This window comes from Triturus cristatus, chromosome 1_1 (assembly GCF_964204655.1).
Source record: "Triturus cristatus chromosome 1_1, aTriCri1.1, whole genome shotgun sequence".
NCBI lineage: Eukaryota > Metazoa > Chordata > Amphibia > Caudata > Salamandridae > Triturus > Triturus cristatus.
In genome coordinates this window covers 466,100,180-466,126,775 of record NC_140579.1, presented here as the reverse complement: position 1 = coordinate 466,126,775, position 26,596 = coordinate 466,100,180, and the positions used below count along the sequence as shown (strand labels likewise).

General features: G+C 46.2%; 1 protein-coding gene across 2 annotated transcripts in view; it reads right to left on the bottom strand.

Moving 5' to 3' along the window:
• The window catches only part of LOC146870432 (E3 ubiquitin-protein ligase TRIM39-like), a 438,014-nt gene that overhangs the window by 399,314 nt on the left and 12,104 nt on the right, over positions 1-26,596 (bottom strand). For both annotated transcript variants that reach the window (XM_085640918.1, XM_085640916.1), the window contains exon 2: positions 20,954-21,047. The gene's annotated coding sequence lies outside the window, so the exon portion shown is untranslated. The remainder of the gene's footprint in view (positions 1-20,953; positions 21,048-26,596) is intronic.

Sequence of the window (26,596 nt, the reverse complement as noted above, 5' to 3'; positions counted from 1 at the left end):
CATCGTCACCCGCCTCAACATATTTCACCAGCAGCACAAGATGGAGCGAAGGTCATAATCAGAACTTTAAAACGGATTAAGGTGGTGAGGCATACTCAGGAGCAGCCGGCGTATACTCCGCAGGGTGTTCAGAATCCCAATCGCTATTTTTGACCCTCCCCCAATTCCATACCTTCAGAATGGTATTAGTGGTGGTATCCCGAGAGCGGCACTCAAGGAGATTCAGGAGAATATACGGCCCACCTCTACTGTCACAGATAATGGCCTGGACTATGGGTTCTTAGCCAATAAAGCTGTACTAGGGTCATATATGAAAGACATGCACCTGGTTGTCAGAGAACTCAAATCCAAGGTGAACTCTAAGGCCATAAATCTGTGGAAGACAGAAACCGAGAACCGATCCTTAGGGGATGTACAGTGGACGATAATCCAGAGGGTACAAAGGTGTAGAAGAGAGGTGTTACAATATTGCGAATCAGCTGCTGCAGACATAGAAGTTATTTCATCCTGACGAGGTCTGTGGTGCCCTCTAGAGAGCAGGTGTTGAAGGTTTATTAATAACTCATTACAAAGTTCCAAATATAAAAATAAGGTGCAAGACATTCTTACTAAAGGTTGACGATTCTTACAAGTCTGCATGGCCAAAACCCCGCAGACAGCGCCTAAAAGTTCCAAATACCATGACATTGTATCCTAAAATGACACAGATTGGACCCCAAATGTAGGAGAGAGCTCCAGCCGTTTCAGGCGTTCAGGCGTCAAAGCTGAAAGGCCCATGTACACCGAACAAAAAGACGGTCTTGAGGTAAAGCATGTCATGTAGCCGAGGGGTAGGGAGGGAATCTTCAGCAAATACTCCCGAGACCATTTAAACTGTCTCCAGTGTGCTGGCTAAAAATGGGTGGGGCACAAAAGTGGGCTAATATCGCCAAGCAGCATAGGCTTTTATTCAGAAAATTAAAGAAAGCCAGAATTTGTGCTACAAGGAGACTTAAAAGTACACTGCCTCAGAGGCAGAGTCAAGCCACCCAAAATGATTTACCTGAGAGTTCAACATTCAATGCAAAACCCCAAGCTGAGGATTCCGAGATGGTATTTTTAGAGAGCGTCAGAAGGTACCGGAGAAATGTAGAGAGATTTAACACTACAGAGTATTATGAAGAATTCCGGTTTGTTAACTTAGAATGCATTAACTCATGTGATCAGGGTTTTTTAGCTATTCACCAAGCTGTACCAACATTCGTAGAGCGGTTGTTACACGATGTAGGGACAAATGATTTCTATGAATGCAGCCTCCACGGGCAGGACATTGACCGCCCCTTGTTCACCAGGCGAATGCCCCATGATGTGTTTGACGTTATGGAATTTGTATAAAACCTCTCTAAACATTTACAGAGTAAAGCAGAAATAACGGCATTTGGGGCCTTCAGAATAGTGGCCCTCATTGTTCCGGGTCACGAGGGGGCAGTTTGCAGACCTTTAAAGAGTATCTTATACCGTAAAGTCATTGAAAAGAAAACTGTGGTGGTTGTTCAACTTTACCACCGGCGCGACTAACAGGTGTGTGACTGCTAGCACAGTTGGGTTACTAATGGATCACAGCACTACCAATGCAGTTGTCCTATCTAGAGTGGTTGAAGCCCATGCTGTGCTTGAAATACCTCTCGACAGACTGGTAGGCTTTGGAGAGCTGGTATTGTTTAGAACTATTTTTCTGCCACTGTAAAGGTTCTTAACTACATTGAATCATTGGAATTATTTCACATTCGGAGAGCTGTGAAAAGCACGACTGTTTACATTCTCCATTATAAAAATCACTTTTAAGGTATCTGGAACCTGAAGGGTTTTCTAAGAGCCAAGAACGTGTGCACCCATTGTGACCACACCTACAACACACTGACAGCTCATCATGCGAAATGCTTTGTAAAATGTGTCAAAGGGATGGCTGTATCGTCGTTGTTGATGAGAAGGTGAGTTGTCCTAGATGTAATCTTTTCCGTTGCTGGCCAAACTACTTGAGCATACAAACTGGGGTTATACATTGCATCCCTAAAACAGACTGTGCGGGGTGTGGGCACTACACAGCTGGTGATCACGAATGCAAAGGTATGAAATGCCCCAGAATAAGCCGTCTTTTCCACTAGTAACAGAACACACATATTACATGACTAAAAGGCAGGCCCCAGACCAAAACAGAAGACTACATTGTTAGAGAGTGTACCCAAGAGACTGGATTGCACCAGCCTAACTATATTTTCAAGCACCATCTAACTTCCGATGAAAACTGGAATTTTTAAGGCCCTTCTTGCGTGAACGAATTCCTTATCATATTCATTCAGAAAAAATTCAAAGGGTATACCCTGATGGCCCATAACTCAAAAGCACATGATTCATTCTTTATTTTGCACAATATGATTCAAGAAAAGATTCCTATAAAACTCATCCCCCAGGGCTCCAAATTGATGCTGCTAATGACTGGACGTTTACATATAAGGTTCATAGATACTTAGAATTTTCTACCCATGAAATTGAGCAAGTTGCCAAAAGCCTGTGGTTTTCCAGGTTGTAAAGGTTATTTCTCCCACTTTTTTACCACTTGGGCGAATCAGAATTATGAGGGTCCCATGGCTTCAACCAAGAGCTATGGTGTTGAGTATATGATCCCTGAGGAGAAAGAGTTTTCTACAGTGGTATGGTGAAAACCGCGAAAAGAAGTTTCATTTTCTAACCGAGTCGAAAGCTTACTGTTAGGCCAGTGTAATGATCTTGAGGTAAGCTTGCAATCTCTTCAGAGACGTTGTTGTAGAGATGACAAAACAAGAAAAGATACTGACACCCAACACCGCCAAGATAATAAAATCCATAGAGTACATTGACCCTTTTACACAAGTCACACTGGCTTTCATGTGTATGTCGATCTACAAACACATGTTTTTACAACTTGAAAGCATGGCTTTAGTGCCGCCTGACCTATATAGTGGTAAACAGAAGTGTAATGATACCCCCTCTATTCAGTGGCTCATCTATGTCTCTGGCAAGGAAACCTCTTCATCCAATATGCATTACAGGGTGGTGAATATCGTGTGGGCCCTTATTTCCTAGATGGGTATGATTTAATTAACATTGTGCTAACGGCCATTGAATACAACGGATGCTTTTACCATGGATGCCCCCAATGTTACAAATCCCACAAGTATAATAAGCTGTTGGCTACTACATTTGAACACTTGCACAGGCATACTCTGTTAAAGGCACAATATGTTGAAAACTGTGGTTTTGTAATGAGATCCCTCTGGAAGCATGAGTGGCTAGATATGTTAACTTCAGATGCAGAACTCTTCTCCTTAATTAAGCGCGATGAGTTACCCGAACCTTTGGACCCACGCAATGCCTTATTTGTGGGTCTCACAAACTCTATATAATTGTACAGAGCTGTGGGCGAAGGTGAGAAAATACATTACTATGAGTTCATGAGTCTGCATCCATTTGTGAACAAGATGAAGTTATATCCCTTAGGCCATCCCACCATCACATATAGGGACTTTAAAGCCATATACAAATACTTTGGGTTAGTTAAATGTCAAATTTAAATTTACCCACCCCAGAGGCTTTACTTACTCAAACTACCGTATGGAGTCGATGGTTAGTTACTGCTTCCCCTGTGTCAAACATGTGTTGAAACTAAAGAGACTAACGAGTGCAGACACACTGTTGAGCAAAGGGTGCTCAATGGAACCTGGTGTATCATTGAGGTAGAGGCAGCCCTAGGGGAAGGATACTGATTTGGAAAAATACACAAAATATGGCACTTTCAGAGGACTGCAACCCACCTTTTTTCAGAGTATATTAATTTATTTCTCAGAGACAAGCAGGAGGCATCGGGGTTCCAGAATGGTGCATTAATGAGCTATTGAAGCAAAAATGAATCTTTGATTACTACGCTCACAAAGGTATATGCTTGAGACCTGAGTTCATCAAAGTCAACCCCACCAGACACCAGTTAGCCAAGCTATGCCTCAATTCCTTATGGGTAAAATTTGAACAGCTTACAAACTTGTCGAACACGACCATCTTCACAGATCCTGATGAACTGTTTGAATATCTTTTTGCGCCTTGTTATGAGGTGTCCAGCTGTGAGTATCCCACAAGTTGCAACAATATAAACATTTTTTGAGCCTATTTCACAACCGCTCACACTTGTTTAGAGCTTCACAATGTGATGGATAAACTTTAGGAACAGTGTCTGTATCATGATACCGACTCTGTTATTTTTGTTAGCAAATTAGGTGATGAAGATCCCCAACTCAACGATTATCTAGGAGATTTGACCAGCGAGCTAGAAAAGGATGAGTACATAGTCCAGTTCATGTCATCAGGGCCCAAAACATATTCTTACAGAACTTCTAACAATGACGTATGAATGAAAGTCAAAGGCATCACCTTAAATGTAAACAACAGCATCAAAATCAATTTTGACAGTCGAAAAGATCTGGTGAACGAATATCATACCTGGAGTGATGGTGAAGATGACAAAACAATTGTTGTAAATCAACCTAGCATAGTTCGGTCCTAACATTGGTGGGAAATTGCAACCCAAACACTGCATAAAACCTTGTGCATAGTGTTTGATCAAAGGGTTCTGACTGAAGACTACAAAGCACTACTGTACTGTTATTGAAGGTGCATAAGAGTCTTGCAAACTCTACAATGAACACCAGGTTGCAGCACCCCTTCTCATGCATTTTAGCAGGCCCCTCAAATTGTGGTAAAAGGTATTTTATAAAGAAACTATTAGAAAAGGCTCCCAGTAGTTTATCCCAAACCCATAACAATATTGTTCTGCTTTATTTATGTTAGCAAGATTTATATACGGAACTATCCCTAAGATTTCCCCACATCAAATTTAGAGAAGGCATATTGAATAATCTCAACGACGATGCATTGTTACCTACGTGCCTTGTAAACATGGTGATTGTAGACGACCTTATGAAAGAAGGTGGGGATCACCCTGAGATAGAGAAAGCTTTTAAACAATATTTACACCATCGCAATCTAAGCATAGAGTACATCATTCAGAACGTCGTTTACAAGGGTAAGAACAGACGTTCTTTAGCTCTCAACACCTCATACCTAGTTTTATTTAAAACCCCTAAGACAAACAACAGATATCAATAATTGCTAAACAGATGTACCGCAAACAACACACAGTTTTTCTTGGAAGCCTTTAACGACGCTACTGAGAAACCCCACGGTTACTTACTGCTAGGCTTAAAACCGAAAATTCTAGTAGACTACAGACTGCGTTCTGGTATTTTCCCACCCAATCTCCCCGCTGCATACACACTTAAAACCCAGCCCAAAGCCGATAAATGAATTGTTAAAGAGACTCCCATAACATTTACACTCTAGCCCTTATAATACCGGGTATTGACCATGTTGACATGTCTATGCCGTAATCCGGCCCTCCTAAAAATGCTAGTGACAGCTAGCACTCAGCAAAGAAAAGCTGTCCGGTGTGCAGCTTCAGGCGATTTAGTGGCAGCCATTTTAGAAATACCCCTAAAAGCTAATGTCCCTATATCAGAGCGCCAGTTCCGTGTTTTGAATTAGAAGCGCAAACTTATCGAAAAGCTCAATAATAAGAGTGTTTCTCTCATTTCTAAGAAGAAACTGGTAAAGCAGTCAGGAGGTTTTATAGGTTCTTTGTTGGACAGCTATACAACTCATTACCAGTCTCCTAACCAGGAACTGACAAATAATGCCCAGAAAATGTACCTGGTACCACAATAGCAGCTGGAACAGTTGGAGACGTCTACGGGTGATATCTGGGATATCCGGAAAAATGAGACGCATTGCCTTGATGCCGAGATTGAAGACATTTTGAACCGTTCTGATTTAAAACCTTACGGCAAAGCAGGTCTTTACTCTAGTGCTCTTCAAAACCTTTCAAAATTTACAGGCAGTTGATGGCTGAAAAAAACAGGCTGACTCTATATGCCCCTGACTCTGAACAGCTTGCACCACCCCCTTCAATGCCTCAAAAACCACCACCAGCCTCAAACAACATTGTTGAAGAAATTCTAAGAAATATAAGTCAAAGGTACAGGGGTGCCGCGCAAATGTTGCTAAGTAAAATGTCAGCTTCTGAGACCTGTCCTCATGGTATGAGAGAGGCAAATTCCTCTATAAAAGTCAAGTGGTTGTTAAATCCCACATGTACGACCTAGTCAAAGGTCTTATGCACCCCAAAACACTCTCGCTCCAGAAAGCGCCTAGAGGTTGGGAACAATTTTTGCCGATCTTAAAATTCCTTCATCAATCGTTATTAATGTTGAATACAGGCGGCTGCTAGAAAGTTTGAAAGATCTGACTTACAGCCCCCCCAAGTACTCCAACACTTGTTGATTTTAAACCCCTACCTAAGATGCTCACATCCCATTTCTTTCCCCATCTATCCCCCTCTTGGAGCATCGAGGCTCTGCCTCTGGAATTAAAAAAAAAGACAATGTCCAAAATGAACATGTGATTAATTGCCTGATGTTTCTTCTGACTTTTGAACCTATGTTTATGTGTGCCTGTGTGTGCGTGTATAGTTTTGCTGTTGTTAACATTTTGATGTTTTTCTTCTTTTAATACTGTGGTAAGTTTATCATTTTGATGCCTATACTACGAAAAAAGATAGATAAATTAACCTTTTAACTTTTCAAAGTATTTCTGTCATCTTTTAAAAACATTTAAAATTATGTCCTCACATCAGACTAAAGATACTTAGTCTGCATTCAAGTTTTTATTCTTTTATTTCAGACAGTCATCATTACTCATAAGAGATGTTACCCGGCCTTACACTTTTGACAAACTGCGTATTCTCCACACCACTAAGGAATTATCGGCTGTTACCTTGACGGGAGACGTTTTGACAGCAGGTTTTACCTCTGTGTGTGTTAAAAAGGTATAAACAGCGTACTGTTTTAATAATTTCTGAAATTAATTGTTTAAAAATTATTTTCCGTGTCTTGAGGGGTTCGACCTTTCCTGAAGATGGCTCTTAAGGCCTTTGTGATGCTAACACCACTTTTATTGCTTATCGCTTCTGCAAAGGTGTACTAGGACAATACATCTATTACCGTTAACATAATCAAGCTCTGTTATTATGCTTGGGTAGACCTTGAAGATTGATAATGTCTGCCTGCCATTGATAATCTAGTTGTGAATTTACAATGATTGATCCCCTCTTAAAATACCCTCTGGCTGGCTTTTGCAGTGAATATGCCTCTTCCCCCGATAGCCAGGTTTTCACCTTCTCTTTGTTTACCGGCTCATTTTCAACTAGAGCCCTTCTAAACAGAGCTTCGGAGCTTCCAAAGCTTCCGGTCCCACTTGCGTCATAAAAAAGCTTCCTTAACCTTTCACCAGACATGTTGTAAGCCCCTGCATCCCATGAAATGAAAGACAATGTTTTTGTGTAAAGGCATTTTATTAAAAATAAAAAGTGTTAGAGACACATGACCAGGGAATACTTTATAGTTTCATGGTACATGTCTTGTTGTTGGACGGTTTGCTGACTTTTCAATACATATATATATATATATATATATATATATATATATGACACATGTTACATATACATTACTAGGGGCCCAGCAGATAATTTTCCTCAGTGTGACACATTTTGAGATTTTTACAGCTATAAACTCAACGGCTCTAGACAGGACTTCCTGCTCACCCCTCCTATGACTTTGTACACTCAGGATACTGACGGCAATCAGAAGATCGTACTATTCTCTGTCTGACAATACAAAACCTTTTCTTCTGAAATAATCTTTGGTCAGAAGCTCCCAGGTTATATCTAAGCTGACCGTTGGTGACAGTATTAACTCCCTCATAGGGCTTTTGTACACCCTCCAGTATTCATCCGTTGTAGGTAGCCATGCATGGATACATAAGTTGTCTATGTACGTAGGACTCTCACACTGCATCGCCATTGGCGGCTCACCAAGCTACAGATAGTGCAGCGTTATAGACTGTATTTCAGCTATTCTTTTTTTAGCAAAATATATACCAATCAGGCAATAAATATGTATCCTGGACGTAACTCAGAAGCAACTTGTGCATCAACATTTTGATGCTTGTCCTAAAAAATGAGTACGTTAGTAATGTTAAGTAATACCATAATGACGCTACCGGGGACTCATCATTTTTTTAAATAGTTTTTGTGAGGCTAAAGAGCCAACTTGTCTATTTTTAAAATAAATATCGCACATATGTCTTACTATAGCCCTTTCTGCCATCCTTCTAAAAAAATACGTACACAAACCTCCCTACGACTGAGTTTTGAGCTTGGTTCGTTCGTGCATTGGATCTGTTTGAGTGTGGTCGACAAGACGGTAATCATGCCAGGGTGGACATTTTTCTTTTCCACAGACAAACCATACACCAGCCTTAGCAGTTTATATACTTTGTTCGGGTCTAGCAAGCTACATATGTGACAGATTGCTCTTGAAGTGTATGACTCATACAGACATATGTGAGCCTCCTGCTGCGAATCATTAATTTTATGGCCGTAACAGAGTGTATAATGAAGCCTGGGTGTAGTTCGCATAGTGGCGCTGTAGGAGAGTAGGGTCTGCTATCCTATAGTCACCCCAAATTTTGGCTTTTTGCTTCACTGGTTTTTGACGTATTGAGGCTGTGGTCCTGCTAATCAGACCCCCAGCCTGCTGTTCTCTCTGCTAAATTGACATTATGCACTTTAGGTGCATGACCCATTGGAACTGGATCACCCTGTGAGCCCCTGTACTAGTGTACCCTAGGTACTCAGGGCATTGGTGTATATGAGGCCTACCAGGGGCTGAAGCATGTATTGTGCCACCCCTGGCCTGGCCTAGCAATTTGACACAACTGGCTGATAGCTCAGCTGGGGTAAGTTGGTGTATCCACCTCTTACTTAGGTGTAGTATGCCTATACCTAACCTTAAAAGGGACACATGTTAACCTATAAGTCACTCCTATGGCAGGCCTTAACAATCCTGAAGGCAGAGTGCTTGGTTTCATGTGAGATGGTGCTCTGGCATGAGCTGAGCCTGTCTGCAGTAGTCGGAACAACTTCCTTCAAAGAAAGTCCAAAGAAACCCTGGTGCAAATCTTGCAAGAATACAACTCACTGGACTAGTGATTGTAAGAAGGGTGGAGCCCCCAACACTGTTGCCCCTAAGGCACCTGCTCCCAGTAGTACTGTTAGCAGTGTTGGTCCCCAGACAAAGGGTGTAGTGGGAATCACTATGGGAACTGAAGGAGATTCTGACCTAGACAGAACCCTTACACAGGCAGTCTTGATCTGTGATGGGGACATGGATTTGTCCCTGACTGTGAGCCCCAGTAATTTGGGCAAGTACAGACAGACTCCATTGATTAATACAAAAGTGGCTCAAGCCTACAGGGACACATGTGCCAGTGTCACTATGGTGACACCAGGCTTTGTGGATCCTGGACAGTACATACCAGGTGAGAATTACCTGGTGACCAATGCCAGCAATACCACTACTTCCCATAGTGTGGCTATTGTTAACTTCTCATGGGGAGGTGTAACTGGCCTCAAAAGGGTTGTGGTTAGTGCAGACCTCCCAGTAGAATGTTTGTTGGGCAATGACCTAGAGAGTTCTCTATGGTCAGAAGTGGAGTACAGGACACATGCAGAGATGTTAGGTATATCACCACATGTCCTTGCTGTGACCAGGTCACAGGCCAAAAAGTGCCTTACTGAACCTCAGGTCTTGGATCCTGGAACAATGACAAAGCACCTACCAAGAAGAAGAACAGGAGGGTTAAGGCTGTGCTTTCCCCCCTGCCTCCAAGTGATGATCAGTCTTCCCAGGAGGATGATCTCAAGAACCTTGAAGGAACTGTCCCTGAAGAGCTTGAACCTGACCGGGTTGAGTTTCTGGGGACAGGGGGACCTTCTAGGGCTGACTTGGGGCAGGCTCAGTTATCCTGTCCATCTCTTGAACCCCTCAGATAGCTGGCTGCTGCTGAGGCTGCTGGGAATGCTCAAGGTACCCATAAAGTATATTGGGATGATGGGCTCCTTTATTCAGAGGCTAGAGACCCAAAACCTGGTGCAACCAGGAGGTTGGTTATACCTCTGCAATTTAGGGGCTTCCTTCTTACCTTGGCCCATGATATTCCTCTAGCAGGACACTTAGGCCAGAACAAGACTTGGGACAGGCTTGTCCCTCACTTTCACTGGCCTCACATGAATGAAGATACCAAGGAGTTTTGTCGCTCCTGTGTGACCTGCCAAGCCAGTGGCAAATCAGGTGGCACAACAAAGGCCCCCCTAATACCACTACCTGTGGTGGGGGTTCCCTTTGAGAGAGTGGGGATTGATATTGTGGGTCCCATGGATCTCCCCACTGCATCTGGGCACAGATTTATACTGGTGGTAGTGGATCATGCCACCAGGTATCCAGAGGCAATTCCCCTTAGGACCACAACAGCTCCTGTTGTGGCCAGGGCCTTACTGGGAGTCTTCTCCAGAGTGGGGTTTCCTAAGGAGGTAGTTTCTGACAGAGGTGCCAACTTCATGTCAGGATACTTGACAGCTATGTGGAAGGAATGTGGTGTCAACTACAAGTTCACCACTCCTTATCACCCACAATGCAATGGGCTTGTTGAGAGATTCAACAAGACCCTAAAGGGTATGATCAAACGATTACCTGAAAAGCTCAGGCGAAGATGGGACATCCTTCTACCCTGCCTTCTGTTTGCTTACAGAGAGGTCCCACAAAAAGGAGTTGGCTACAGCCCCTTTGAATTGTTATTTGGGCACCCTGTAAGAGGACCCCTATGTCTGGTGAGGGAAGGATGGGAGTTACCTCTCAAAAAGCCTAAGCAAGACATAGTGGACTATGTACTTGGTCTCCGCTCCAGGATGGCTGAGTACATGGAGAAGGCATCCAAAAACCCTGAGGCAAGCCAGGCCTTACAGAAAGCTTGGCATGACCAAAAGGCTGTCTTGGTTGAGTTTCAGCCAGGACAGAAGGTATGGGTGTTGGAGCCAGTGGCCCCAGCAGCACTCCAAAACAAATGGTCTGGACCCCATACAATCCTGGAAAAGAAGGGAGAGGTTACCTACTTGGTGGACCTAGGCACTCCCAGGAGTCCCCACAGGGTACTCCATGTTAACAGGTTAAAAGCATATGTTGACAGGGCAGACATGGGCTTGCTCATGGCTACAGATGAGGGACAGGAGGAGGAGAGTGACCCTCTCCCAGACCTGTTGTCTCAGAACCCTGAAGATGGCTCAGTTGAAGGACTGACCCTGGGAGGCAACCTCACTGAGCATCAGCAAATTGAATGTAGACAAGTTCTACAATCATTTCAGCATATGTTCTCACTGATACCTAGTCAAACTGACTGGTGTACCCATGTGGTGGACACCGGTGACAGTATTCCTGTGAAGAACAAACTTTACAGGCAACCTGACCATGTCAGGGACTGTATAAAGACTGAGGTACACAAGATGCTGGAGTTGGGTGTCATTGAGCCCTCAGAGAGCCCCTGGGCTAGCCCAGTGGTTCTGGTCCCCAAACCTCACGCCAAAGATGGCAAGAGAGAGATGAGGTTCTGTGTGGATTACAGAGGACTCAATGCTGTCACTAGGACAGACGCACATCCTATTCCAAGGGCAGATGAGCTCATAGATAAACTAGCTTCTGCTAAGTTTTTGAGCACATTTGATTTGACAGCTGGCTATTGGCAAATCAGGTAGGCTGAGGAGTCTAAGGCCAAAACAGCATTTTCAACCCCAGGAGGGCACTACCAATTTGTGGTGATGCCCTTTGGTCTGAAAAATGCACCTGCCACCTTCCAAAGGTTGGTGAATCAAGTCCTTACTGGGTTGGATGACTTTTGTGCAGCATATCTTGATGACATTGCTGTCTTTAGCTCCACCTGGGAGGATCACCTGATCCACCTGAAGAAGGTACTTGAGGCTCTGCAAAAGGCAGGCCTCACTATCAAGGCTACTAAGTGCCAGATAGGGCAGAGTAAGGTTGTGTACTTGGGCCACCTTGTAGGTGGAGGCCAAGTTCAACCACTGGAGAGTAAGATACAATCCATCAAGGACTGGTCTCCTCCCACCACCCAGACTCAGGTCCGAGCTTTCTTGGGCTTGACTGGGTACTACAGGAAGTTTGTTAAGAACTATGGGTCCATTGTGACTCCTGTTAATGATATGACATCCAAAAAGATGCCCAAAAAGGTTCAGTGGACAGTAAGCTGTCAAAAGGCATTTGATGACCTGAAGGAGGCCATGTGCTCTGCACCTATCCTGAAAAGTCCTGACTACTCCAAAGAGTTTATTGTCCAAACAGATGCTTCTGAGTTGGGTGTGAGAGCTGTGCTGTCACAACTTAATGTGGATGGTCAAGACCAACCCATTGCTTTTATTAGCAGAAGGTTGACCCCCAGAGAGAAGAATTGGTCAGCTATTGAGAGGGAGGCCTTTGCTGTGGTGTGGGCCCTGAAGAAGCTGAGGCCATACTTGTTTGGCACTCACTTCAAGATTCAGACCGACCATAAGCCCCTCTTGTGGCTAAATCAGATGAAGGGTGAAAACCCCAAACTGCTTAGGTGGTCCATTTCCCTACAGGGGATGGACTTTACAGTGGAGCACCGGCCAGGTACAGACCATGGGAATGCAGATGGTCTCTCCAGGTACTTCCACTTAGGACATGAAGACACTAGTGGTCCAGGCTAGTTTAATGTCCCTGCGTTTGGGGGGGGGGTGGGGGTTGTGTAGGAGAGTAGGGTCTGCTATCCTATGGTCACCCCAAATTTTTGCTTTTTGCTTCACTGGTTTTTGACGTATTGAGGCTGTGGGCCTGCTAATCAGACCCCCAGCCTGCTGTTCTCTCTGCTAAATTGACATTATGCACTTTAGGTGCATGACCCATTGGAACTGGATCACCCTGTGAGCCCCTGTACTAGTGTACCCTAGGTACTCAGGGCATTGGTGTATCTGAGGCCTACCAGGGGCTGAAGAATGTATTGTGCCACCCCTGGCCTGGCCTAGCAATTTGACACAACTGGCTGATCACTCAGCTGGGGTAAGTTGATGTATCCACCTCTTACTTAGGTGTAGTATGCCTTTACCTAACCTTAAAAGGGACACATGTTAACCTATAAGTCACTCCTATGGCAGGCCTTAACAATCCTGAAGGCAGAGTGCTTGGTTTCATGTGAGATGGTGCTCTGGCATGAGCTGAGCCTGTCTGCAGTAGTCGGATCAACTTCCTTCTACCGTTTCCAGATATCGCCATACGATATACTCTTAAGTGCATTATGAACCTCGCGGTTAAATGCTATCTTTGGTGTGGCTTTATCAAAACATGCCGAGTAAGGTGTCATACGAATTGGAATACTAACCCCTCGCCAATTCTGGCAATGGGGTTAGCATTCCACCCTCCTAGGGGGACACGACATGTACAGAACCTGAAACCCGGGTAAAATAAGACATAGCCTCAGCTCCACAAAATGGACGCTGCCACCACAGACACAAGTCTGCCCTCCTGCTGCTGGGAGTCCTTCCAGCTTGGGAGACGTGGACAAAGGGGTTCCTGCCAGGGGAGGGGCGAGCACCACCCCAGACAGGATTTTGTGTATTGGTCAGGTAGGGCTTGAAAGGAAACAGACATGCCTGAGGCTCACAAGGAGCCTCGGTGCATATGCCAGTTCAATCCGGTCCTGGAGCACACCAGCTCCAGACCTGGGGCGAGCTGGACAAAGGATTGGGGGTGTAACCACCCCCCTTCCTGGTCCCACCCTTAGGGATGGACCTAGCAGGTAGTCCGGCCCCTAGAATCCGCTTAAAGGTAGGAGCTGTGTCCAAAGACTTCAGACATCCTGGAATCAACTTGAAACTAAGAAGAAGACGGGAACTTCGACGTTCTGCTGCACAGAAGACTGAAGGAAATCTCCCCTATGGTCAGGGAGTGACCATCTTGCTAACGCAAGCACCATCCAGCGAATCGACATCTGCTTTGCCGCCGCCTCCTGCCGGAGCCCGAGCCCAGAGACCGACAAGGACTGGACCTCCAGACCTCTCACCGCCCGATCCACAGTCCCTGAAAAGAAGGAACCCGTGGAGGCACCGAGACCCGTGGAGCCAGCCATCTTGAAAGACACTCGACTAGCTGAAAGCGCGACAACAGAGGCTCCCTCCAAGTTGTGCTTTGGGTCCTGAGAAGCCCAACATCCGAGCAGCATCTGCACTAAAGGTGAGCCCTCCAGCATCTCCACGATCTGCGTGGGGCCCCTCTGCACTTCGCGACTCAACGCGCCTAACCGGTTACTGGTCCATTGACTAGTGGCCATCTTGGCGACCATCTTGAAAAACTACGACGCTGGTCTGGTTGCTCCAGACTGGCCCCTGCTTCCATCCAAAGGAGCAGCCCCTCTGACCTTGCTGGTCAGAGCTAAAAGCTTTCTTCACTTCCTGCGACTCCTGCTTTTGCCAAGGCTTGTTTGCTTCTTCTGAGTCGCCGACACGGCCGACTGCGAGAGCCTGCGTGGGACAGCTCGTGAACCGACTCCTGGACATCGTTGACCTTCAGGGACCATGTGGCTGCAGAGACAAGCTACACCTCTTCACCTGTTTGCACCCGACATCGCCTGGTACCTACCTGGTGCCACGCCGGTCACTCGCTAGTGACTGTGAACACTGTCCCCTCTGCTTACAGGTCTTCTACACTTCCGATCCATCCTTGGATCCACCGCATCTCTTCTGGACCGACCGCCTGCAGCAGCTTTGTCGTCAGGCTCTATTGAACAGATAGGCGAAACCCGACACACTTCGAGCCCTATGCACCCGCTTCCTGTGGGTGAGGTAAAGCTGGCACTCCGGTGCACAAGTGTAAAGTAACATCTCTAATGTCTAGGTTGGAAGTCTTGAATTCGTAGTCCAACCAGAAGACCCTTCTAGCAGTAACTTTTGAACAATTACGCACCCATTGAAAACCTATGGGCGCCCGCGTGTAACTTTCCTCACTGCACACGTGACCCGTGGACCTCCTGGTCACTAACTAAAGTTAGCTCCTTGTAGGCCCAGCAATTCTAGAGACCCTAGGCCTTCTCCCTTTCCTGTTCGTGGTACTTATACAACTATTTTAGTATATGGTTTGAGCGGCCACCAGGGTCTATCCATATAAAGTGCAACTTTCGTATATTGTAATACTTTCTTGTTTAACGATTTGTGCTCCTGTGCTCATAAAGAGTCTAGGGGATACTTTGAGTAATAAATACATATATATTTTGAATATATATCTGTGTGGTGTCCTTTCATTGGTATAAAGGGGGGTTACATATGGTAAAACAGCTTGCTTAACATGCCTAAACGAGTTTAGCCTCAAAGACTGCTTAGCCTACGCTACCACCAGGGCAGCTGGTCCGAAAAGGTTGACTTACAACCACACCATAAGGGTTGCTTGGCATGGTACAAGGTGGTCACTTTAATTAGTGAACATCATATACCAGGCCAACTTCTCACAGGCGCTACGCGGATCTCCGAAAAGCGTTAAAAAAACTGCTGCGCTACGCGGAGATCCGCGAGCTGGCGGAGTTGCTTGTTCTGCCCATTCACGAGACGTTTCTGACGTTCGGCAACGCGAATTGTGTGTTCGTGGTGAAATATCGCGTGAACTTCCCCATGCGGTCGCACATGGGCTCGGCCATCTTGTTTTTCTTGTCTGTTATGGTTCTAGGCCTGTTTTTTAATCCTTCCTAAGTCTTTGCAATCCTTTGTTCCTAAAACTTTTTTTTTAAATCTTTTCTAATTATTATCTATCCTTCTCTCTTCCTAAGTGCATATTTTGTGTTTTTTTCTACTTTTTGTGTGTTTTTAGTGTCGTTACTTACCCTGTTGATGTTGGGTCAGGTCATAACAAGCTGTGTCCAGACCCCCAACTCCTTGCACCGTCTCCATACTGATGACTGTGGCCACCATTTCCTCTAGCTCGCCCAGCTCCTTCTGTGGCGCTGGACTCCAACCTCCAGTCGCCGTTGCTGCCTTCCTGTTGGCAGCGAATTTCTGCCTGGTTTGGCTGTTCACGTCATGCCAGCGCCTCTTGACCTCCTCCATTGTCCTCATCGACACTCCGACTGCATTCACGCTGTTCACGATCAACTGCCATATTTCCGTTTGTGTTGCCAATGTCACAGAACACTACCAACAACTGTTCGTCACCTCCACTATCACCTCCGTGACGATGATCCTGTTTTCCTGCGGACTGAACCAAGTCTTCCTCTTCCCCTTGCCCTTCCCCGTGGTTCCTGGCTGGTCCTCCGTGGGGCTTGTGGGGTTGGAGTCGTCCTCTGCACTCGGTCCAGGTGCGTTCATGGAACTAGGCATTTTATTTCTTTTGTCTTTTTTTTCCTGCTTTTATAGTGCATTTCCCGCATGACGCGTGGGAATTGCAGGCCTGTCGCTGGTTATCGCTGATTTTTGTATCGCGATTTGGGACATCGCCACTTTTTTCGTGTTGGTGTTTCGCATTTTTTTCGCCGTTGCGTTCATTTTAACGCGGGCATTTGTCGCGTTATCGTGAGACTATCCATGGTGCCTCCGGGTTGAGAATACAACGTTAACACGGTGTTATTTTCCCGCGATAGACTGCGATGTGAGAAGTTGCGTTAAGCTAATTTTGCAATAATTAACACACGTTCTTGAGTCAGAGTGCGAGAGTGACCCGGGGAAAGAGGAGCTGCGTTCCTTGTGGATGGCATCGCCCAGAAGCGCTGCAGCCCCGGGCCTTGTTTTCGGAGGTGGAGGAGGTTCACTTATTTTTTGTGTGCAACACCACCTCCCCTCCCTGGAGCGCCAGCAGCAGTGGGCGAGGGCACGCTGGGCTGTGTATCACTGCTCTGGGGTCCGGCGCACCCACAACCAGCTGACGTACCGGTGGTCCAACATCCTGGACCGAGAGCAGGACCTGCTAGGTGTTGCGGTCACGGGTCTTGGTGAGTACTAGCTAATTATAATTATTACTGTGTGTTATTTGTTATTGCAAATATTATTTTTTTCCCAAATAGCAAGAATGCTGTTGCTCACATACAGGTGAGTTACATTTAAAATTCTTATATTATGTGATCATTATTCTAGACAGGTGCTTGGCGCTACCTAATCGTACTTGTTTGCAACTTTGCGCTCGCTTGGGCTGATTATGTAAGAGAAATCAAGTTAGGTAATGCAGACTAGAGAGACTCCTTTCCTTTGTCCTGTCATTAAGATAGTGGTAGTTAGTTAGTTAGTTACTTAGTATTATTCGGTAATTTACCGAACTGCGTGACGCGTCCTCTCACATGACTTCAGTCCTTGACTTCTTAGTCCTTTTAGTAGAACCCTTTGAAGTTCGTTTAGTGGGTGAAAACTGAATAGCAACCAACCAATTAGGTGTATGCAAAATGCGTGCATCCATCTATACATTTAAGAAGACTAAATGCAGACTTAGTAAAATGGCCCATCAATCGGGGTGAGAATGATGACTGCGAATGAGATTGGAATTCGGAACTTAGAAGCAAATATAATTGTTTTACAATTCCTTCCAAAGTCTTTGGAATAGGTGGGCTAAGTACGTTTAGGATTCAGGAAATGGAATGGAACTGCGGAATAATAAAAATAGATGTCACAAACCTCACTTCCCACGGGCGGGAACGGACAGCACAGGAGAATTGTGGTGTGTTCCTTACAGAAAGGATCCTCTTCTCTTTCCACAGTCAGAGGATTCACCGGACTGGACTGTGTCTCGGAGCCTCATACCGGGAATACAGCCTTCCTTTTCCCAACGTGACTCCTTTAATTGGGACCTTTCACCAGAGGACTCTGCACCTGGACCCTTTGTCATTGACTCAGAGCAAATAACTGAAAAGGGAAGCCCGACTTCAGGAGGGAGGAGAACAGAATCCAGAAGACGCCGCCGCATGGAAGACGCCGACCCCGCAACTATGGAGGAGGAGATGGAGAGATCAGGCGAGGGTACTCTGCTGCTGGTCTTGACGGCGAGAGACGGACATCCAGAGAGCCAGGGGGCCAACAGTCCCACAGGTACGTGCGCAGCTCTCAGGGTGGGAGGAGGGAGAAAGTCGGCAGTAGCGGGCAAACATTAAACCACCCCTGCCTATCCGACCACCCTCCCCTCACAACCTCGCGTCCCTAGTCTCTTAGGTCTGTAGCACTGGGTGAACTCTCACTCCCTTTTCCCAAGGAGATGCTCAGATAGGACCTCTCACCAATACCATTCTTTTCTTTCCCCGAGTACTACCAAATCAATGAGCCAGAAAAAGGAAGAGAACAAAACCCGGACACTGATGAAAAGAGTACCGAAGAAGGAGAAGACGCATTATCCTTATTGAACCCTGGCATATACTACCCGCTGTGTATATAAAGAAATAAAAGAAACTCACATCAGCTCTGTTGTGGACCTTGATCCTTTCAAAACCTCACAATAGGACAGTCCGCAACCGAGATACTAGTTTACTACTAGTAAATCTGATATTGGAAAGGTCAAGGTTATTGCAATTGCCGTTTCCTGTCAAAAAATAGTTTTGGAGCCCTTATATAATATTTATTTAACACCAATCATTTTTTGTCTCTTTAATTGTGTCTTACATGATCAGCATCAAGGGGCAAGAAAAAGATGGGGTCTTCCGAGGCGAGTGCGGGAGCTGGAGGTGCCTCCCAGCAGGAACAGATGGCTCTGCTGGCCCTAGTAAGTCCTCCTGTTATTAATAATAATATATCTTTCCCTAACTTTTACCGCTCCTGATTTTGAGCTATTATTTCCATTTCCGTATTTTATTTTTTACCAAATCCTCTTCGATCTATCTGTTTCTAAATTGTTGTTATCCCTGCATTACCTACCAAATTAGTTATTTATATATTTCTAGTGTCTGTTTTTTTTTAACAAATCAAACTCTGCTCTGACTCTCTATCAGTCTGTCTGTCGCTTGCTTTCTTCTTGTTTTTCAGTCAGCTTTCCCTCTCCCCTTATATATTTTGTGGACTGCCTAGCGGTGGTACTGTAAGACTCAGAGAACCCATTGGTCCTTACTAACACTAGTATTAGTGCTACTATTCTGCTATGCAGATTGCATGCCCAAGTAAGGTATTCTACGCATGTTTGTTGAGATGAGAAGGCTTTCTTTTCTTTTGCTTTCTCATGCTCAATCTGTAAATGATGGTCACGTTGGACACCCCAAAGTTGTGTATTTTACTTTATCTCATCTAGGCTAGTACTATTTTTCTTAGCAGCAGTTGATGGTGAACAACGGATTACCATTCACCATGGCTGCAAGGAAATCTGAGGAGGAGGAGGACGGCACCATTATATTTTCCAACCAAGAGACCTCATATATACACAACCCAGATAATGGGTGGGTACGTACACAACATATATTTTGTGTATGTACCTACCCATCATCAATCGCCTCCCTCCGACTCAGAGTCTCACTCCCGCTCCCTACCCATGTCATTTCGACCGTGTCATCCATGGATGGCCTATCGCCGTTGTCTGCATGGTTACAAGCAAACAATAGTAGTACCTCACGTCATATGACGAGGTGCCGTACACCATCATTCGTATTAGTAATCGTATATCATCTGCCTTGTTGTAGCAGTCAGGGAGAAAGTGAAATTGAGTTTTGCAATTGATTTAAAAGAGTATGGCTATAATAGAAAAATAGATAATTGTGTAGTACAGATGCCCACCAGTAAACAGTTGTAAAGTAACACAAATCTGCGACACAAGTATGTTTGTATAGGGTGCAAGCTGACTGAGGTGTCATGCCTACAAGATTAATTTAGCTAAACAAAAGAGAGAAGAAGAATACTTGTCTACTCAATAGTGCCTAATGCCTGAAACTCTAATCACACCCAAATCTTAGGAGCTGAGGAAGTGAGGATATCACAAATGTTATGTACTGCTAGTGCTACTGTGCCACTATAGCTTATGTGTATAATTTTGGGTTACTGATTTGCTTAGAGTATTGGTTACAATTGTCTTTTTTCTTTCTTGATATAGCTACTCCTTCCCAACCCAACAGGCAAGAGTTAGCATCCAACACCCTGCAACGGAAGCTGGAGGCCATCAGGGATGAATATCGGCAGCTGGTGGCTCTGGCGGAGGAATAGGACGCTGCAGCTGCAGCGTCCAATGTGCCGGGCCCCAGCCAGGCCCCCTCATTGCCTCCGGTGCTACGTCACCGTGGTCTAGCAGCCACCCGCCGCAAGTCAACCACTGCTGCCCACCCCTGTTGTTCCTGTAAAACTTTTAAGCGCTGCATGCTCCTCCGGATGGCGAGCCTAGAGGGCAGGATGGAGAAGCTCTTTTACCTTCTTGAGCACAAGATCCTGCTGGCCCACCAGTAGACCTCAGTCTCTTGACTCTTGCCCCTTTTAAAACATGTTTGGGGTGGGTGGCACTTGTTGGGGAGAGGGTGGGAAGGTGGGTGTTGGGGAAAACTTGGGTGTTTTTTTTAATGGACATTTGCTTTTAAGAACAATTTTTTGGGACTTGCATTGCTTTACTGGACATTGGTTGGGGTTAGGGAGAGGGGTGGGTCAGGTGTTGTGGGTTTCTTTCCTTCCAGTTTATATTTGTTAGGGGGATAAATTATTTATATTTTTACATATGATATAAATCTTTTTTGGGGGGGGGTTACTCTTTTACTTCACACTGTTTCCTTTGCTCCAGGGGCGCAGTAAGTTTTTGAAATCTGCCAATAGTTTAACACACCAGCAGATAGATACTGTACCCTCACTTCTCCTACTACTGTCAGACTCTCCTCCGAGCCTATGCAGTCTGCAACTAAAACCCTTATGGACTCAAAAAGGTGTGGGTGTGTGAATTAATTAATTCCCATAGTATATACATTATTGCATCCCCCACACTTCTTCTCTTACCTGTGATTGATGATTAGGCGAAGCAATGGCTGCATGATGATGGTTTGGTTTCCCAAGCATTTGCTAATATATCCGATGTCTGTGCAATCGCCTCCTGCAACAGAAAGTGCTGTTTTGACAAAAATAAGAAAAAACGAAAACCAGCAATATCATATAAGGCCTCCTCTTTCCCACAAAGGTGCATTCTATACAATCTATCCTATACCATGGGGACTATCCCAGAGTTAGATTGGGAGGCAGAGGAGTTGCGTAAATTCTCAATATAGGTCTTATATGGGCCCCAGATATCCTTAGGGTGGGCTGTGCTAGGCAATAGACTAGAGTAAATCTCGATATGTGTACTACAATGAGCAAGGCTATTCAACCAGCTTTGCAATGTGGGAGAGACTTTGCTGCCCCAGTGCAACGCTATCTCTCGTTTTGCTAGGAGAAAGCCAAGCGAAGCCAGCTTCCTGACTGTTTTAGGAAAGTTAATCGTGTAACCCATCAGTGCAACTTCCGGTAGAAGAGCAAGTGTAAGCCCAAGAATATCTCCTAGTGTTTCGTGCACCTGTACCCAATAGGAGTGTATGTGTAGGCATGTCCAAGTTAGGTGAGCAAAATCTGCGAACTGAGCGCCACATTTCCTGCATGTATGGGGCCTGTCAGGGTCAATTTTATGCAATTTGGCCGGTGTGTGGAAATTTAGCTCGCAAACTGAACATTATCTGCGCCATCTTGCCTCTCCCCAGCGCTACGCACAGCGAGCACACGGTAGCCATTTTGGGCACCCCACACTCTGCCCCGCTCATTGTCAATCGCCAGAGCATTCCCCTGACACTGCAAGCATCCCCCGCGCGCCGGCCACCCCCGCTCTCTCATACAGGCCGTAAACCCTCTCCTTCTGCGCGACCCTGCTACGGAACCACATCCGACCGACATCCCATACATGGTCGTGCCTCTCCTTTGATAACCCCCTTCCTCTGCGCCCCATTGTCCGAACTGGTCCCAGGCCATCACCTAGCCCTGCGGATGCAGTTTATTGCCCCTACTGTAAGGGGAACACCCCACATCAAAGGGATTACAGTAGATCAAAGCCCCTACCCCCTGAGACCCGACCGGTCACACACACCCCCGGGAATTGGCGGAATACCCTGCTGCGTGATAGCCATCTCCTACTGCGGGTAAGGTGGGAACTTCTACTGTAGCTATGTGTGGGATCGGATCTGAGCCGGGGCTTCAGGGGATGTTCTCTCATGCATCAAGGGAATCTCAAGAATGTACTATGTGTAATAAAGCAATAAACCTGTGTATAAGAGACCAGGTCTCAGAGATGCAGGTAGAGCACCTCGTGACGATACCTTGCTGTCTGATCTGATGTGTTCTGCTCCGACGGAATAAAACTTTGTTTCCTGCCTTCCAGTCTCAGGCGCCTGCCTCTTTCATTGGTAAATTATCGAGTGGTATGAGAGGCGATTACCGCCGGGCAAATACTTGAAAGGTTATCGATTGAAACTGCCGCTACCATTTAACAATTGGCGTCCCAAACGTGGGGCCCATCAGCGACACGTGGATCCAGTGGGAGAGGTCCCGACGACAGAGTGAACGACTGCAACGATCGGGAGAGCTCCTGCCCAATAGACCCTCGTCTGGCAGCCGATCATCCGAACTTCACTGGTTCCGAGCAGACCTCTCTCGAGTGATCTACGATCCTGACTGGGAACCATCAGGAGTGCCACGGCAAATACGGAGAGTAGAGGACGATCGGGCGCTGGAGGCGGAAGACGAGAAACTGTCCACGCGGTCCGGGTAAGGTCGTGATACACGACAAATTGCGAAATAATTGATTGATTGTTTGAAGTTTTGGAAATACTAGTATTGCTCATTGATTGTTCTCTTTGAGATATTCGCTGTCTACAAACGGGGAGGAGTAGAAATACTCTCTCTCTCTCTCCCTTTGCAGATAGTGAAGGGTAGGTAACGCAGACTTTTGTCCCCGTTGTAACCCGTCGTGCCTATTTTTATCTCCCCACTGATTGATTGTCCGAACATTGATTGTTTTGAAGAATAGTGCTCTTTGAGATATTCTCTGTTTGCAAATAACGTAGAATAGAAATATTCTGTCTAGTCTTTGCAAATAGTGAAGGGTAGGTAACGCAGACTTTTGTCCCCGTTGAAACCCGTCGTGCCTATCTTTATCTCCCCATTGATTGATTGATTGATTGTCCGAACACTAGTTGTTCGATATTGGTTCTTTGGAGGTATTCTCTGCTTACAAATAACGAGGAATAGAGATATTCTGTCTAGTCTTTGCAAGCAGTGAAAAGATAGGTAGTGCTGACTTTTGTCCCCGTTGAAACCCGTCATGCCTATCTTCTCCCCACTGATTGGTAGTTGGTTCTGCCCGGACCGCTTATTAGAGGTGAACCATCCGGCTCCACTGGAGGGCACCCCTAATAAGGACATGTTCACTAAATATGGACTAGTCGCCGTAGCTTATAGCAAGCTGTGGCATAAATATACCAAGAAGGACCCCGAGAGTCAGTGGCCACTGATGGGATCCTTCGACGACCATAAGATAGAAGCGCTAGAAGTAGCTCTGCGTAGCAATAAGACGACGCCTACTATGCTTGACAGTATTGGCATGTGGCGCAAAGAAGCAACGCAACGGAAAAAGAGGGAAGAAGTAAAAGCAGAAAAGGAATTACGAAAGGCAGCCCACCTTGCCGCTAGAAGGTTAGAAGAAGAAATAAAGGAGAGAAGGGAAACTAAACTAAGGCAGGAGCCCGAAACATCAGGCCAGTACGCTGTTAGGACCCCTTCTTTGCTCTACCCTGAGTTGTCCTCCAAGCAGCGAACGAATGACGAATTACTGTTAGGTCCCCCGATCATTTACATGCCCCCTCCATATGCACCCTCCCAGTCAGTAGTGCAACACCCACAACCCCCGAACACGAGCGAAAGCAGTACAGGGGCCTCGGTCCTCACGGCCTCCGCGCCGGCTGAGCCTCTTGTACTGAACCCAACGTCGGCTATAACGCTAGATGACCATGAGATGGGAAAGAAAGATTCCACCAGAATGAATCGATTAACAAAGGATGAACGAGCAGGAATTGATAAGATAGTAGGGACACTGGTGGAGCGAAAAGAAAGTGAGGAGTATATAACAGACGTGTATAACTCGTATGCCGACAGCCGCAGACGACACTTTGTCGTACGGCTCTGTTATCACGCCCTGAATGCATATGAGGATAGATACCACGATAAAGGTCCCGAAGGCTTAGCGGCCCTATATAGGAAGGTAGACATCGGAGAAGAAAGAGAGGGCGACGTGACGAACCTCTTCACTCGTACACTCGAGGTCTACCGACACCTTAAAGAACATAGACAGACCACCAAAGCAGAAACCCCCATAGCGACTAAGCCCCAGGAAGGAAGGGCTGATGCCATGATGCCCATCAAAGAAGCTGCCCCCTACTGGGTCCCCCCACAAGGTCAGGGAACACATGACGACATCAACCACCAAGATGCGAAGGGAAGGGTTGTATATAACTGGGTCTACCAGCCGTGGGACCGGCAAGATACTTTGACCTTTAGAAAAACTCTACCCGACTTGAGAAAGAACCCGACTGCCTTCTACACTGAACTGGGTACAGCCTTAGGCTCAACGATAATGACTTTAGCAGATATCGACTTGTTCTTTGGGCTATGCCTGCCGGCTGATGTGTGGAAACAAATCCGGAAAGTTGACCACGCTGAGCCGTTCGGATATACCTGGGTACAACTCGATACCATAGATAAACAGCGAGAACCAGGACAGAAACCCCCGAAAGCCATATTAGAGCTCCCAGACAAGATTGTACAAAAGCTGAAGACTCTAATCCCAGAAAGAAAGGTAGACTGGTCGATAGTGACGGCTTGCCGCCAGAAAGCCCAGGAGGATGTGTCTGAATACTTCTCCCGATTCGAGACTGTGTTTTCCGATTACAGTGGCCAAGACATGACCACCGCAACCGGACATCACCTCTTTGTCCAGAATTATGTGAAGGGTCTGTCACAAGAAGTTTCCCAGAAACTACAGACCAGCGAGAGTAGTTGGGCAGCCTCCAAACCCGCAGCAATTCTCCAGATGGCCCAATACTACGAAAACCAGAAAAACGAGAACGATAGGGCGTCAGAGAAGAAGAAAAAGGAACTAAAGGAGAGGGTAATGATAGCACAGTTGCAAGGGGTGACCATAGGAAGGGAACCCCCGAAAGAGAATTACCAACCAACCGCCCCTAGAAAGCTACCCCCTAGAGACCATACCCCTACACCCTACAACGGACGGAGAGACTTAGATGGGAACCAATGTGCGTTCTGTAGAGGGTTCGGACACTGGAAATCCCAGTGCCCGGTCCTTCTGGAACTTAACAAAAATAGGGATCCCAGAAACACCGCATATGACCCCAGAAATAGAGGACAGGGACGAGGGCACACGAACGACGCCATCAACGACAGGCCAGGCAGACCAAACACCTTTGATCGCCCCCGACAAAACCAGTGTCAGCAGTCCGACTACGAAAGCACTCATGACTTCGCATAGGACCGCCAGGGGCAAGGGAGGGATCCAGTCGAACTCCGTGTTGACCAGCAAGGTCCTTACGTCACCGCTAAGGTCCTGGGCACGAAATCTCCATTCCTGGTAGATACTGGGGCGACACGTAGCGCGTTATCTAAACGACTGATTCCTAGGGCACCCTTGTCTGGCTCACACGTAACCTCAATAGGCTTCGATGGAACGCCCTCCACTAACCCCTTATCAGCACCAATCTCCTTTGACTTAGACGATAACGTCACTGACACGACCTTTCTGCTCTCCTCCAACACCCCCGATGCTATTATGGGACTTGACTTACTAAAACATTTTCGAGCTACCATCAGATGCTCCCCAGACGGAGTTCGGGTCATCTTGCACGATAACCCAGATCTGTCCAGACCCTGTCACACACGACGTATGCTCTCTATAACTGATGCTGACCTGTCCCTACTCGACACATTACCTTCACATCTATGGGCTAAAACTGACTCAGATGTAGGGCGCATGGTGATTGACCCAGTACACATAACCGTCCGACCGGACGCAGTGCTCCCAAAGCTTCCACAGTATCGGATATCGCCTGAAGGCGAGAAAGCGTTGGTGGAAATCATCGAGTCCCTAGTTGATGCAGGAGTGGTAGAAGAAGTAGTCAGTAATGTTTGCAACAGCCCTATCCTACCCATTGTTAAGAAGCAAGGCGAGGGAGATGAGAAAGCATACCGCTTTATTGTTGACTTACGAGAAGTTAACAAAATAGTCATACCTCAGTACCCCGTGGTCTCAGACATCACCACCATCCTCACCCTGATTCCGTCCACTGCCACTACCTTTACCGTTATTGATCTCAAGAACGCATTCTTTTCCATCCCCATCCACCCGGACAGCCGTTACCTCTTCGGCTTCACCCTAAAAGCCCGTTCATACAGATTCTGTAGGGCACCCCAAGGCTACACTGAGAGTCCCAGCATTTATAGCCAAGCCCTCAAGAGACAACTAGATGCAGTCCAACTACCCGATGGAGTAGTGTTAATACAGTACGTCGATGACATCCTTTTGGCGGCCGACACCACTCCCCTTGCAGTCAC